The 15,542-nt window shown below is 37.5% G+C and overlaps 1 protein-coding gene across 2 annotated transcripts in view; it reads left to right on the top strand.

Moving 5' to 3' along the window:
- Nucleotides 1–15,542, top strand: part of LOC126884388 (splicing factor 3A subunit 1) — a 1,074,980-nt gene that overhangs the window by 1,014,639 nt on the left and 44,799 nt on the right. The window lies entirely within an intron of this gene.

Genomic DNA, 15,542 nt, shown 5'->3' with positions numbered 1-15,542 from the left:
TTAATTTCGATAGTCGCTATTTCATGACGTCACTTCGTTAGTTCAACTAAAATCCACAAGGCTCGCACAATCGCATTTCAACCGTCGCCATATTGAAAGCGACTTGTTTAGTGTCGAAATTTGATTTAGAATCAGGGCCCTGTTGATTTTTTGACCTGCCTCTTGCCCTTCCGAGACTACTTAACTGTCCCGAAAACTGAGCGGGACAAGCCGAACTGAACCGACTACAAGCACAATCCAGATTGTTGTCGATCTTTTGATGTATACGCGGTATTATACATATTAGGTACGAATAGATTATTATAAGTATTTTAGAAGTTTGAAACTTCTAAAAATCTTATAAGTTTAAAAGTATTTAAAACATTGTTTATTTTAAATCATTGTTAATTATCACCTAATATATTATTATTCTGAAGCTATTTCTTTGTGGCATTTATGTAATTCATTATTCTAAATTGGAAATAAGCCACAATTTAACTTAAACAATGATTGTAGATTGTATATGTTTTTTTTTTTGTTAAAAATGAACATACCTATTCTACTTCGAATAACTCGAAAAGTACCTACCTATTGACTTCGGATCGAATATCTAGTATCATCAAAGAGTTCTTGTATGTATTTTGTCCATATTTAAAAAGGTGAAGCAAGCAGCTAGTCTTCCGAAACCCAATCCAACAATCCAACACAGCTAGCAAACTGCGAGAACAACAGGAGAATATTATCACAGACAAAAATTAAGAAATCTGCATATGGACAAAATATATAGGTACAAGAACTCTTTGATGATACTAGATTCGATCCGAAGTCAATAGGTAGATACTTTTCGAGTTATTCGAAGTAGAATAGGTATGTTCATTTTTAACAAAAAAAAAAAACATACAATCTACAATCATTGTTTAAGTTAAATTGTGGCTTATTTCCCATTTAGAATAATGAATTACATAAATGCCACAAAGAAATAGCTTCAGAATAATAATATATTAGGTGATGATGAACAATGATTTAAAATAAACAATGTTTTAAATACTTTTAAACTTATAAGATTTCTAGAAGTTTCAAACTTCTAAAATACTTTAATAATATATTCGTAATACCTAATATGTATACCGCGCAGTGTTCCCAGATGACTTTTTTGATAATCAGTAGGTGTCGCTTCAAAAGATCAGTAGATTTCAGTAGTATCAAGTCGCTTCAAAAATCTATCAGTTTATACATAGACAACTAGATGTCGCCCCGAAAAATCAGTAGAATTCAGTAGAATTAGGGGGACAGGCAACCAGATGCCTCCAAAAATCGGTGGATTCAAACGATTTTTCGTTAAATTTACCGAATCCCTCTATTAAAATACGATGATTTTGAGTATTTTAGTAATTTTTAGTATTTCAGTAGGTTTAAGGATGCCATCAGTAGATCAGTAGACGAGGATCTAGATCAGTAGGTCTACTGATTTTTCAGTAGGTCTGGGAACACTGATACCGCGTATACATCAAAAGATCGACAACAATCTGGTTGTGCTTGTAGTCGGTTCAGTTCGGCTTGTCCCGCTCAGTTTTCGGGACCGTTAAGTTCCGAGACTTGCCAAATGAAATAAAATGCACTGACACCAGATTTAATATTTTTATTTTGAATGAAATATCCCTTGCTTGGTAGAGCGAAGTTTAGTTTTTTCTATCACTTTCTTCATGATTTATTATCAATAATATTAATCAAGTCAATAATCAAGAAATCAAGTCAACTTAAGACTATTATATACCTAATAGGTGATATGTAACAATTACAAAGCAGTAACAATTTTACCTGTTATTATTCTTAGGAAATCTAAATAAACTTATTCTTCTTCCTGTCGCAGATGAACATCCGTGAAACACACACTAGTAACCAGAAATTTTAACCATAATGCTACTATATAATTATATAAATGCTTAAGGCTATGGGTACATAATTCGCAAATATTTTACGTGTATCCCTACTTTTTCTGTCTTTACACGGCAAATTACGTGTAGTAAAATTCACATTGGTATGGATATGTAAACATTACTAAAATGTCATTCTACTTGAAAATGTCATCATTAATTTAAAGAGATGGGTTTTAAATGTTCTTGGATAACTGTTATTTTTATAATTGCAAATTATTAATTCAGTTAATAAATGTGATAATTTTTTCACTAACTATGTATTCAGTGATTGTAATAATTTATTTGTACAACAAAAACTAATACTCAATCGAGAAAAGAGGAAAAGTGCTAAAGTGATTTTTTAATAATATATTATTATGGAACGCTTACAATTTTGAACATCTTTAACAACAAAATACTTGGATCACAGAATATATTATCCTGATGTATTCTTTGCTTGGATCTTTAACAAATAATACACAATAAATAACTTTTTATTAAGTTCACATCTTAAATCAATTATTTATCAAATACACTATATATCAATAATATTTAATCAAAACTCAAAATATTCCCGATGCAATGTCAAATATTTAAAATTGTCACTGATTGTCAGTGTTTGACTGACAATATATGCTGACAATATTATATTCGGCTGAGTGCGTTGTAAGACAAAGATAGATTTGGAAAATATTACCACGGCATTGTGTTCATTTTTTTCGAATCCTGAAAAAACCAATAAATATTTTGGAAAAATTTAAACGCAGAATAAAAGACTAAATTATTACCGAGGGCCGAAAGTCCCTTAGAATAAATAAAAAGTTTATTTTGAATAAGATATTTGAAATTAAAAATCACACTAAATTTTCTCTTAGTTTTTCACCCCTGCAACTTATTAAAATAAACATTATAGAAGTTCTCAGGGACTTTCGGCCCTCGCTAATAACGTAATCTTTCATTCTGCGTTTAAATTTTTCAAAAATACTTATTAGTTTTCTCAGGATTCGAAAAAAATGAATCCCTATTTGAATAGCATTGCAGCCTAAAATAGGTACCGATCCTCTTAAATAAACTTTTTAAGTTGAATATTTACCATATCCAAGGGGAAAAAGTTTTCCTGTAGTTGGCTGTATACCACATATTACAAAAAATGACGAAGTCCTTTATAAAAGGTATATTTTAAAAATAAATAAATTTAAAAAAGAGAATTTAAAAAATAATTATATTTAAATATTTGCAGTTCAAATGTTTTTAGTTTCAAACACAGTATATGTACAAAACAGGAGATAAATATGTTGTCTGGACTCTAATTGACCAAAAGCAGTAACGAAAGCTTCAAGAAGGACATAGGATGTTTTGCAAATCAAAATGTTGATAATTTTACAAAGTGCCAATTAGAACGACCTTGGCAGCCATCAAAATCGTATCAATTTCCATATTCTGTACACACAAAGAATAGAAAAGAAATGAAGCATTATTTGGGTCACCAGCACTTAGAACAAATGTGTTGGTTGGTACTTTCGCACAGTCAAAAGGGCTTATTTATCAAGTATTGCGTTCTATTTTTCTAACGAAAAATATGGTCACAATAAAGGGATGATAGCCCGAGTCTTGTCACGAAACCTTTAACATTTTTCGCCAAACTTATGGTCAAAGACGGAGCCATATAAACCCATGAAAAAAGAACATACCACAAGGAGTGCTTTCAGGTTGGGCTGGATTTTCGACAAAGTTATCGCATCGCAACCCGCAAAAGTCAATCATTAACCAGGTATACTCTACAGAGGTCTAAATAGGCACAAGAAAATCGAGAAAGAGTACGACTAATAGTAGAGTCTATAGTGTTCTTAAGTCGACAAATATTCCTCTAAGAAGCCATCATGATGATAGCCTTCTGCTTCTGGACCTAGATGCTGGATCTAACAATGAAGGGAATTATTAAGGTTTAAAATCGCCTCAGGAAATAAGACTCTTAAACAACACCTATTCACAACATCCTCCAGAGCAACTTAGCAGCACCAGCCAAAATCAATTGATAACATGTGGTAAAGAAATAATTGAACAAATAATGAATCAGGTTCAAAGTGCAAATTATTACTCTGTCATATTTGACGAAATGACCGACGTATACCACGTGAAACAGCTTTCTCTAAATCTGAGATACATACACAATAAGAACATTCGTGAAGACTTTGTCAAGATCATTGACGCTTATGAGAACAAAAAAATAATTAGTGAAAATCAGAAAGAGGCAAAGAGTGGGAGAATAAGGCTTGGCAGGAGAAGAATTGGGAAAAGTAGCATTAAACTTATTGAAAGAACTGCACTTGGATCCGAAAAAATGTGTAGGAATATTTACTGATTTTAGTAACTGATAAATTTTGAATGTCTTTATGGCACTCAAAAGTATGTGAAAAGTGCCTTAAAACTTACCATTGTAACCCAAATTTTAAAAAATTATCCCCAGACCCACCGGTACCCCTCTTCAAAAAAAGTTCATGGTCCCTCCCGAAAATCGGTCCTGGATCAGCCCTTGTCATCAGCGCTTACGTGATCTAACATGCTAACCACCAAAATACAAAAATATATGGGTGAAAACCCTTTAAGATTGATCCTTCATGGATACATGTGTACATAAATTTGTAAATACATCCATGTTTAATTTCACATATTTATATCTGTTTCCATGACGGATCAATTTTAAAGGGTTTTAGCTCATATATTTTTGTATTTTGGTGGTTAGCATGTTAGATCACGTAAGCACTGGTGATGATCGGTGATCCCATCGAAAACTAGTTCTGTGATGTAGTCCTTTTTAGGGATTTTAACAAATATACCTTTTATAAAGGATTTTGGTCGTTTTTTTTTATTTACCATACACGCCTACGGACTATCGTAAAACAACCAGAGGGACAAAATTAGCATGTGCTGATGACACTAAACCAACCAGATTCGCTCATGCGTCTACAAAAACGTTACACTTTTTAGTATGTTCGTGTCGCTTCTCTGTGGTCGTTGTTCTCTGCTAGTAACACTCAAATAAAAATATAAAAAAGTGATATCGATAAAATGACACTTGCCAGCAAGCAATTCTAAGCGTACAGGAATCATTTGCAAGACATTTACGACCCTATTATGACTATAATCGCTTCTTTTATCAAGTTATTTTTATATGGCACTCATTGTATTATTAATTTTCTTATCTTAATTGGAAACTAACATATCTATCTCGACAAAAAAGTATATCTACTAAATAAATTATTTTTCAAACTCTTTCAAACTAGTTTGAAAACAGTTTGAATTTTCAAACCTATACGATTGACCAGTTTGACTTGACTTGAATTATTTGTCAGAAGGATTGACTTGAGTTTGACTTGAAATTAAGTCAAACTCAAGTCAAGTTCAAACATTCAAGTCAAACTTGTGCAACTATATATGCAGGTGTATCTCCGAAAAATATTTCGTACAAATCTGGCCGTTGCGAGTAGTACAGCTTTCTGCATGGTCTTGTAAAGATGTTCATTTAGACCCAGCCTTTTTATGCTTTCGAGGAGGTTCTTCGGAACGACTCCAGTAGTAGACATAACAATAGGTATTGTCTGGGTACTTTGCATTCTCCATTGTCTTCGTATTTGAATTTCCAGATCTCTGTACTTGGCGATCTTTTCAGTAAATTTACTACGTAGATTATTGTTGTTAGGTATCGCCACATCAATTAGTGTTGTTTGTCTGGTTAATTTATTAACTAGTACGAGATCTGGTCTATTATGTGCCACTATTTGGTCTGTGATTTTAACTATTTATAATGGGAAATAAGCCACAATATTATTAAAAAATTATTTTTATTAACGTTTCGTTAATAAAATAAAAATAAAAGTGCATACTAATGTTATTATATTGTGGCTTATTTCCCATTATAAATAGTATATATATATATATATATATATATATATATATATATATATATATATATATATATATATATATATATATATATATATATAAAAAGGGTTGTCTACAGCTAATGCCGTTTCCCTTCCGTCAGCCAGGACTTCCATTTTTTTCGATCTTCCCAGTCTCCGTCTTCCAATCCTTTCTTAGACATGGCTTCGTCGACTTCATTTTTCCAAGATCTTCTAGGTCGTCCTCTTCTTCTCGTTCCTCTTGGGCTCCATTCTGCAACCTTGTTTATCCAAGTGTTTTCTGCTCTGCGTACGTGGCCGTACCATTTCAGTCTTCTCTCGTCTATATATTGCAGGGCATCTTTTTCCACTTGCATTCTTCTCCTTATCTCCTCATTTGTTATTCTGTCTCTTCTGGTGAGACCACAGCATCTTCTCCAGTATTCTATTTCGGTTGCCAGAATGCTTTTTTGGGTTTTTTTGTTTATGACCCAAATTTCTGCGGCATATGTCATGATGCTTTTTACTATTGTTTGGTATATCATTCTTTTTGTTTTTCCCTTGATGTTTTTATTCCAGATTACATTATGGAGTTGTCTGATGCAAGATCTTGTTTGTCCCAATCTACTTTTTATTTCTGCTTCTGTTGTTCCGCTTTTCGACATTATAAAGCCCAAATATTTAAAATTCTTCGTTCCTTTTATTTCAACTTGTTCTTCTACTTCTAAGTTTTTTACGTCTTCTTCCGATATTACTAAGTATTCCGTTTTCTTCATATTTATTTCCAGGCCCACCTTTTTGTATTCCTCTTTTAGTTTTCTTACCATGTAACTGATATCCTCTTCATCTTGAGCCATCACCACCTGATCGTCTGCGAAACACAATGTGTAGAGATAATCGTCCCTTATCGGTATTCCCATACCCCTACACTTTGCCTTCCAAGTTGTTAGTGCGTGTTCTAAAAATATTTTAAATAGAGTCGGTGACGTTGGGCATCCCTCTAGTAATCCTTTTGTTGTTTTGAAGTTAGCAGCTACCTTGTTTCCGATTTTTATATTTACTTCATTTCCACTGTACATGTTTTTGATTGCTTGTGTTAGGTTAGGTGGTATCCCTATTTTAGTCATTGCTTTGTACAGTTCTTTCCTTGGCACGGTGTCGTATGCCTTCCTAAGGTCTATAAACGCCATGTGTACATCTTTGTTCTTAGCTCTTTTTTTCTCTATTGTCTGTTGTATTGTATGGATATGATCTAGACATGATTTCCCTGCTGTAAAACCTGCTTGTTCTTCTCCGATTTTACCTTCTATATTTTTCTCTATTTTGTTCCTGAGGATCCTGCCATACAGTCTTCCCATTGTAGCGATGACGCTTATCCCCCTGTAATTTTCGCAATCTTTTCTGTTACCTTTTTTGTATATCGATGTTATGTAGGCTTCCTGCCATTGTTTAGGGATGTCCTCTCCATTTATTGCTCTTTCCATGATTCGGCATATCATTCTTCTTAATTTCTGTGTTCCGTATTTGATTAGTTCCGCCACAATTCCTCCTGGTCCTCCAGCTTTATTGTTCTTCATGGAATTTATTGCTTCTTTCATCTCTTTGTCTGTTATGACTATTTTTTCTTCCTCTGTGGTCATTATTTTTTGTTCGTCTCCATCGATGCTGAATTCTGGTCTTTGCTCTATCAGTAGATTTTTATAGTGGTTCTCCCACTCGTCGTCTGGTATGTATTGTATAAAAGTTTTCTCTTTCCTGTTAGTTCGTAATGATTTCACAATTTTCCAGGCTTCTGAACTTCTTGTTCCTTCCATATTCTGTTCTATACTTCTTAATGACCTTTCCCATTGTTCATTTTTTTCTTTCGTTGTAATAGCCCTAACTTCTCTGTTCTTATCTCTATATTTACGGAGGTCTTGTGGATCTTTTGTGCTTAGGTATTTATGGTATAGTTCTTTTTTTTCTTTTATTTTCTCTAAGGTGTCTTCGTGGAATTCCCATTTGTAATTTTTATCTCTTGTATTTTCTATTTCTCCTAGCGCTTCCAGGCCTGCTTGTATTATGCTTTCTCTTATGTGTTCGTATGTACTGTTGATATTCTCCTCAAAACGAAATTCCACTAGCTTCTGATCTAATCTTCTTTGGTACAAGTTTCTTATGGAGTCGTCCTGAAGTAAGTGTATCTTCAGTCTTTTTTCTGTTGGTAATTCTTTATGTGGTTCTTGGTTACTCTGTGCACTTTGGTGTACCCATGGTAGTTCTAATCTTGCTATCAGTAGTCTATGGTCGCTGCCGCATTCTGCTCCTCTTTGTACTCTTACGTCTCTTATTCGCATTATGGTTTCTTTCTTCAGTATGACGTAATCTATTATCGACTTAAGGTTTCTTGTTTCTTGAGTCCATGTGTACTTGTGAATGTCTTTATGTTCAAAAAAGCCGTTGGTGATTCTGAGGCCGTTCATCTCACATAGTTCTGTAAGTCTTTCTCCATTGTCGTTTCCAACGTCTTCTCCAAATCTTCCAATTGTTTGGTCATTTTTTTTTGTCCCAACTCTGCCATTCAGATCTCCTGCGATGATTATTTCTTCCCTTTTTTTGACCTTTATGATTTCACCTTGTAGCGTATCCATGAAGTTTTCTTTTTCCTTGATGTTACTGTCATCTGTTGGACCATATACTCCTAATACCACTATATCTCTACCGAGATCTCTACTCTTATAAATATCTTATAAGATCTTATAAGATCTCTTATAAGATCTCTACTATTATAAATAGTTAAAATTGTAAAAATGCCACAAGAAAATAGCTTCAGAACAACATTTGGTCTGTGAGCACAGTGCGGTCCCAGTATAGCTTGTAGTTGCCATCCTCAAGCATACTCTCAGGGACGTATTGATGATATGGGAGTAGCTCGGTTTGGAGAAGTCCCAGCTTGATAGCTATCTCCTGATGAAGGATTTTTCCCACTGCGTCATGCCGTTCCTTGTACTCAGTTGCAGCAAATGCCTGGCAGCCCCCTGTAAAATGTTGGATGGTTTCTTGGGCTTGACATCCATATCGGCATTTGTCGTTTTGAACATGAGGGTCTTTGATGATATATTTCAGGTAATTTCTGGTTGGTATAACCTGATCCTGAATGGCCAGTAGTGAACCCTCCGTTTCAGGGAACATCTTTCTTGATGTCAACCAATAGTTCGACGCTGTATTGTCGACATAGTCTTGGCTGACCTCATTGACCCTTGCGCAGATAGCGTGATATAGAGTGGATGTCTCAGCTTGCATCCCCTAGTCCTCTTCCCTCTAGATTCCGTGGTAATGTTGTTCTTTCTACTGCACTTTTAGGATGATGTTTTTGTGCCTTTGTGAGGTGTGTTCGTACTTTTCGCTGAAGAGCTTCTATATCTGTTTTTGTCCACTTAACAATACCAAATGAGTAGATAAGCGCGGAACATGCGTAGGTGTTTAGTGCCTTAAACAAATTTCTACTGTTAAGGTGTGAGCGAAGCAGCTGTTTTACCCTTTGTATAAACTCAGTAGTTATCTCTGTTTTCATTTGTTTATGGTCAATTTTCCGCGCTTGCTTTACTCCAAGATATTTATACATATCGTTTTCACCCATGGCCTCGATGTTCTGGCCATTTTGCATATCGAATCCTCCCGGCTGTACTTTTCCTCTGACTATATTTGAAATACGGCACTTGTCTAGTCCGAAGTGCATAATAATATCATTAGAAAAAGTTTCTACAGTTTTTAGCATCTCGTCGAGTTGGTTTCGAGTTGAAGCCATTAATTTCAAATCATTCATGTACAATAAATGATTAAGCTTCGCCACCACATTGTTGTTATTTTTGATGCTAAAACCTGCGTCTGTGGAGTTCAATAGCTGAGATAGTGGGTTCATAGCTAGACAGAACCACAGAGGACTCAACGAATCTCCTTGAAACAGGCCCCGGCTGATTGCGATATTTTCAGTTTCGATGTTACTTTCACCAGGTATTTGAAGGTGAATTCTAGTCTTCCACTCCGTCATTATATGCTCTAAAAAGGTCACTATATTATCATCGACTTTATATATTCTCAATATATCTATAAGCCATTCATGCGGCACTGAATCAAAGGCCTTCTTGTAATCAATAAAAGCAGTAAATAGGTTCCTCTTTTTGGAATATGCTTGATTAGAAATGACTGAGTCGATGATAAGTTGTTCTTTGCAACCCATGGAACCCTTAGCGCATCCTTTCTGTTGAGGCTCTATGATATTGTTCAGAGCACAGTGTTGGTAGATACGCCGAGCTACACAGGATGTGACCAATTTATACAAAGTTGGAAGACAAGTAATTGGGCGGTATTTTGCTGGATCTTGGGAGTTAGGAATGATGGTATATCCTGCGGATTAGAAATAACATGATTAATTAGTGTTGATAAGCATTCATGAGCACTCCAAAACTTCTTGGGCCAAAAGTTTTGAACTCCGTCTGGTCCAGGAGATTTCCAGTTATGAAGCTCTTTGATGATATTTGAGACTTCTTCAGTTGTGAAGGGTTCGTAGAGAGTAGTAGTGTAGTGTTGGCAGTTCTGTGCCGTATCTTCTATCCATCCAGCATTGTTGTTAAGAGCAGCTGGTGTGGAAAGTTGATTTCCCCAAAACCTATGAATCTCTTCTTGGCTTGGGTAAGACTTGTCGACACTTTCTACGGTGGAAATGAGTTTTCGATAGAACGCCTTCTCAGCAGTCTCAAAAAGGGCATTGTCGGATTTTCGGTTGTTACTCACTTTGTACCTTCTTAGTCGTCCTGAATAAACTGAGAGTCTTTGTTTTAATGTATCCAGGCACTGTTGGGCTATGTTGTTTTCTGGATCGTATCTTGAGTGTCTTGCAGTATTTCGTATTATTTCTTCAGCTCTCCTGATGACTCTTGTACTTCTTACACCTCGTATATATTCTGTGACTTGACCAATATCCCTACGCAGCAATTCAATCTTTCCGAGCAGTCTTTTTTCCCAGGGTGCAATTCTGCTATCAGTCCTTCCGTTATTAGTACCCCGTCGTGTTCTGATCTTAATGCCCATTACATTAGCAATTGCTGTTGCTGCACAGTAGATTAGCATGTGCAGATACTCTAATACGACATAATTGGCTAGGACTTCAGTGTTCACAATTTGTAACAGCACACCTAGTCTCTTACAAGAGTTTATTCGTGGTAGCGGTGGTCTGCTAAGTGGGTTTGTTCCATTAAACTCTTGTACAGCACGTGCCATTTCGCTTACTAGGTTATCATGTAGCTCATTGTTTTCCTGCTCTGTATTGTCAGGTTGTTTCTTGTATGGCAAGCTCAGAAATCTGCTCATGAACTTCATTGGGGACTTGATCTTCAATTACAACATCGTTATGAATCTCCCGTTCGACTTCGCTTCTGATGGTATTGCGTCTAGTCTCTGGGATAAGGTTGTTTCTTATATTACCCGGTATTGGTCTGATACTCGTTGCTCCGATACTTGAATATCTGGGTACGTCCTGCAAAATTCGGCATACAGCTGTTGTCGGTAGCCGATTGTTTCTTGACCGAGGTTTGTCACCTTGTAGTAGAAGCGCAAAATGTTTTCATTAATGGACACAGTCCATTTCATGCGCTGCCTCGGTCGTCCCGCTTGAGTGAGCGCCGGCTGATGATCCAGCGCAGCACCTTCGGCGGGTGGAGCTCTTGTTGTTGTTTGGCTCGCTTGTGGTTGTGGTTGTGGTTGGGCTGTAGCTGATTGTATGACAGGGGCCCGCCTCTTCAACACCCTGCCACCGACGTCCCGCATGCTGTCACGTCCAGCGCCGGCTCCAGACGTGCCCTGGCGATCCCCAGGCAGCGATCCTAAACATAAATTATTATTCTCCATTCTCATGGGTGTGCATTTTGTCTGCAGGTGTCAGTTTTTGTTCCACGGCAAGTATCCCTGCTACTCTCTGGGCATTGCCGCTACGAATACCCAGAAAGCATCCCCCATTCGCAGGGGGCCGCGCCTGATAGAAGAACTGACAAAAAACTCCCACAGGCTATTATTATTATCCAGATTTAGCCATACGGCTCACACTCCCTTTAAGGGGAAAATTGACTCATCCCAGATACCTACGGTATCAAAAGGATTGAGCTCTGGTGGGACTCTTTCCGTGTTATCGAGCCCTAGGTGACTTGGAATGCAGGTGTATCTCCCAGAAATTTTCGTACGCATCTGGCCGTCGCGAGTAGTACAGCTTTCTGCATGGTCTTATAAAGATGTTCATTCAGACCCAGCTTTTTTATGCTTTCGAGGAGGGTCTTCGGAATGACTCCAGTAGTAGACATAATAATCGGTATCATCTGGGTACTTTGCATTCTCCATTGCCTTCGTATTTTAATTTCTAGATCTCTGTACTTGGCGATCTTTTCAGTAAATTTACTACGTAGATTATTGTTGTTAGGTATCGCCACATCAATTAGTGTTGTTTGTCTTGTTAATTTATTAACTAGTACGAGATCTGGTCTATTATGTGCCACTGTTTGGTCTGTGAGCACAGTGCGGTCCCAGTATAGCTTGTAGTTGCCATCCTCAAGCATACTCTCAGGGACGTATTGATAATACGGGAGATGGTCTGTTTGGAGAAGTCCCAGCTTGATAGCTATCTCTTGATGAAGGATTTTTCCCACTGCGTCATGCCGTTCCTTGTATTCAGTTGCGGCAAATGCCTGGCAGCCCCCTGTAAGATGTTGGATGGTTTCTTGGGCTTGACATCCATATCGGCATCTGTCGTTTTGGACATGAGGGTCTTTTATGATATATTTCAGGTAATTTCTGGTTGGTAAAACCTGATCCTGAATGGCCAGTAATGAACCCTCCGTTTCAGGGAACATCTTTCCTGATGTCAACCAGTAGTTCGACGCTATATTGTCGACATAATCTTGGCTGACCTCATTGGGATGTCGCCCGTGCAGAGGTTTACTTATCCAGGCGCGCACTTTTTCGTCCTTAGTAAGGTGGTTTATGCGCATTTCTGGTTCCGTCAGTTTGATCGGTGTTGTGTCATCTACTGCGCAGATAGCGCGATGTAGAGTAGATGTCTCAGCCTGCATCTGAAAATAAGTTCTTAAATTAGCAATTTGTTTATCTTATCTAATTGCTCACCTATATCCATAAGTCCACTTCCTCCTAGATTCCGTGGTAATGTTGTTCTTTCTACTGCACTTTTAGGATGGTGTTTTTGTGCCTTTGTGAGGTATGTTCGTACTTTTCGCTGAAGAGCTTCTATATCTGTTTTTGTCCACTTAACAATACCAAATGAGTAGCTAAGCGCGGAACATGCGTAGGTGTTTAGTGTCTTAAACAAATTTCTACTGTTAAGGTGTGAGCGAAGGAGCTGTTTTACCCTTCGTATAAACTCAGTAGTTATCTCTGTTTTCATTTGTTTATGGTCAATTTTCCGCGCTTGCTTTACTCCAAGATATTTATATATATCGCTTCCACCCATGGCCTCGATGTTCTGGCCATTTTGCATATCGAATCCTCCGGGCTGTACTTTTCCTCTGACTATATTTAAAATACGGCACTTATCTAGTCCGAAGTGCATACTAATATCATTAGAAAAAGTTTCTACAGTTTTTAGCATCTCGTCGAGTTGGTTTCGAGTGGAAGCCATTAATTTCAAATCATCCATGTACAATAAATGATTAAGCTTCGCCACCACATTGTTGTTATTTTTGATGCTAAAACCTGCATCTGTGGAGTTCAATAGCTGAGATAGTGGGTTCATAGCTAGACAGAACCACAGAGGACTCAACGAATCTCCTTGAAACAGGCCCCGGCTGATTACGATATTTTCAGTTTCGATGTTACTTTCACCCAGGTATTTGAAGGTGAATTCTAGTTTTCCACTCTGTCATTATATGTTGTAAAAAGGTCACTATATTATCATCGACTTTATATATTCTCAGTATATCTATAAGCCATTCATGCGGCACTGAATCAAAGGCCTTCTTGTAATCAATAAAAGCAGTAAATATATTCCTCTTTTTGGAATATGCTTGATTAGAAATGACTGAGTCGATGATAAGTTGTTCTTTGCAACCCGTGGAACCCATAGCGCATCCTTTCTGTTGAGGCTCTATGATATTGTTCTGAGCACAGTGTTGGTAGTTACACCGGGCTACACAGGATTTGACCAATTTATACAAAGTTGGAAGGCAAGTAATTGGGCGGTATTTTGCTGGATCTTGGGTGTTATTTTGATCCTTCGGTATTAAATAAGTGGTTCCCTGAGTTAGGAATGATGGTATATCCTGCGGATTAGAAATAACATGATTAATTAGTGTTGATAAGCATTCAAGAGCACTCCAAAACTTCTTGAGCCAAAAGTTTTGAACTCCGTCTGGTCCAGGAGATTTCCAGTTATGAAGCTCTTTGATGATATTTGAGACTTCTTCAGTGGTGAAGGGTTCGTAGAGAGTAGTAGTGTAGTGTTGGCAGTTCTGTGCCGTATCTTCTATCCATCCAGCATTGTTGTTAAGAGCAGCTGGTGTGGAAAGTTGATTTCCCCAAAACTCATGAATTTCTTCTTGGCTTGGACAAGACTTATCGAGATTTTCTACGGTGGAATTGAGTTTTCGATAGAACGCCTTCTCAGCAGTCTCAAAAAGGGCATTGTCGGATTTTCGGTTGTTACTCACTTTGTACCTTCTTAGTCGTCCTGAATAAACTGAGAGTCTTTGTTTTAATGTATCCAGGCACTGTTGGGCTGTGTTGTTTTCTGGATCGTATCTTGAGTGTCTTGCATTTGTTTATTATTATTATTATCCAGATTTAGCCATACGGCTCACACTCCCTCTAAGGGGAAAATTGACTCATCCCAGATACCTACGGTATCAAAAGGATTGAGCTCTGGTGGGACTCTTTCCGTGTTATCGAGCCCTAGGTGACTTGGTATGCAGGTGTATCTCCCAAAAATTTTCGTACACATCTGGCCGTTGCGAGTAGTACTGCTTTCTGCATGGTCTTATAAAGATGTTCATTAAGACCCATCTTTTTTATGCTTTCGAGGAGGGTCTTCGAAATGACTCCAGTAGTAGACATAATAATCGGTATCGTCTGGGTACTTTGCATTCTCCATTGTCTCCGTATTTGAATTTCCAGATCTTTGTACTTGGCGATCTTTTCAGTAAATTTAGTACGTAGATTATTGTTGTTAGGAATCGCCACATCAATGAGGGTTGTTTGTCTCGTTAATTTATTGACTAATACGATGTCTGGTCTATTATGCGCCACTGTTTGGTCTGTGAGCACAGTGCGGTCCCAGTATAGCCATCCTCAAGCATACTCTCAGGGACGTATTGATAATATGGGAGATGGTCGGTTTGGAGAAGTCCCAGCTTGATAGCTATCTCCTGATGAAGGATTTTTCCCACTGCGTCATGCCGTTCCTTGTACTCAGTTGCAGCAAATGCCTGGCAGCCCCCTGTAAGATGTTGGATGGTTTCTTGGGCTTGACATCCATATCGGCATCTGTCGTTTTGAACATGAGGGTCTTTGATGATATATTTCAGGTAATTTCTGGTTGGTATAACCTGATCCTGAATGGCCAGTAATGAACCCTCCGTTTCAGGGAACATCTTTCCTGATGTCAACCAGTAGTTCGACGCTATATTGTCGACATAATCTTGGCTGACCTCATTGGGATGTCGCCCGTGCAGAGGTTTACCCATCCAGGCGAGCACTTTTTCGTCCTTAG

This window comes from Diabrotica virgifera, chromosome 5, assembly GCF_917563875.1.
Source record: "Diabrotica virgifera virgifera chromosome 5, PGI_DIABVI_V3a".
Taxonomy (NCBI): domain Eukaryota; kingdom Metazoa; phylum Arthropoda; class Insecta; order Coleoptera; family Chrysomelidae; genus Diabrotica; species Diabrotica virgifera.
This window is presented reverse-complemented; position numbering and strand designations above follow the sequence as displayed.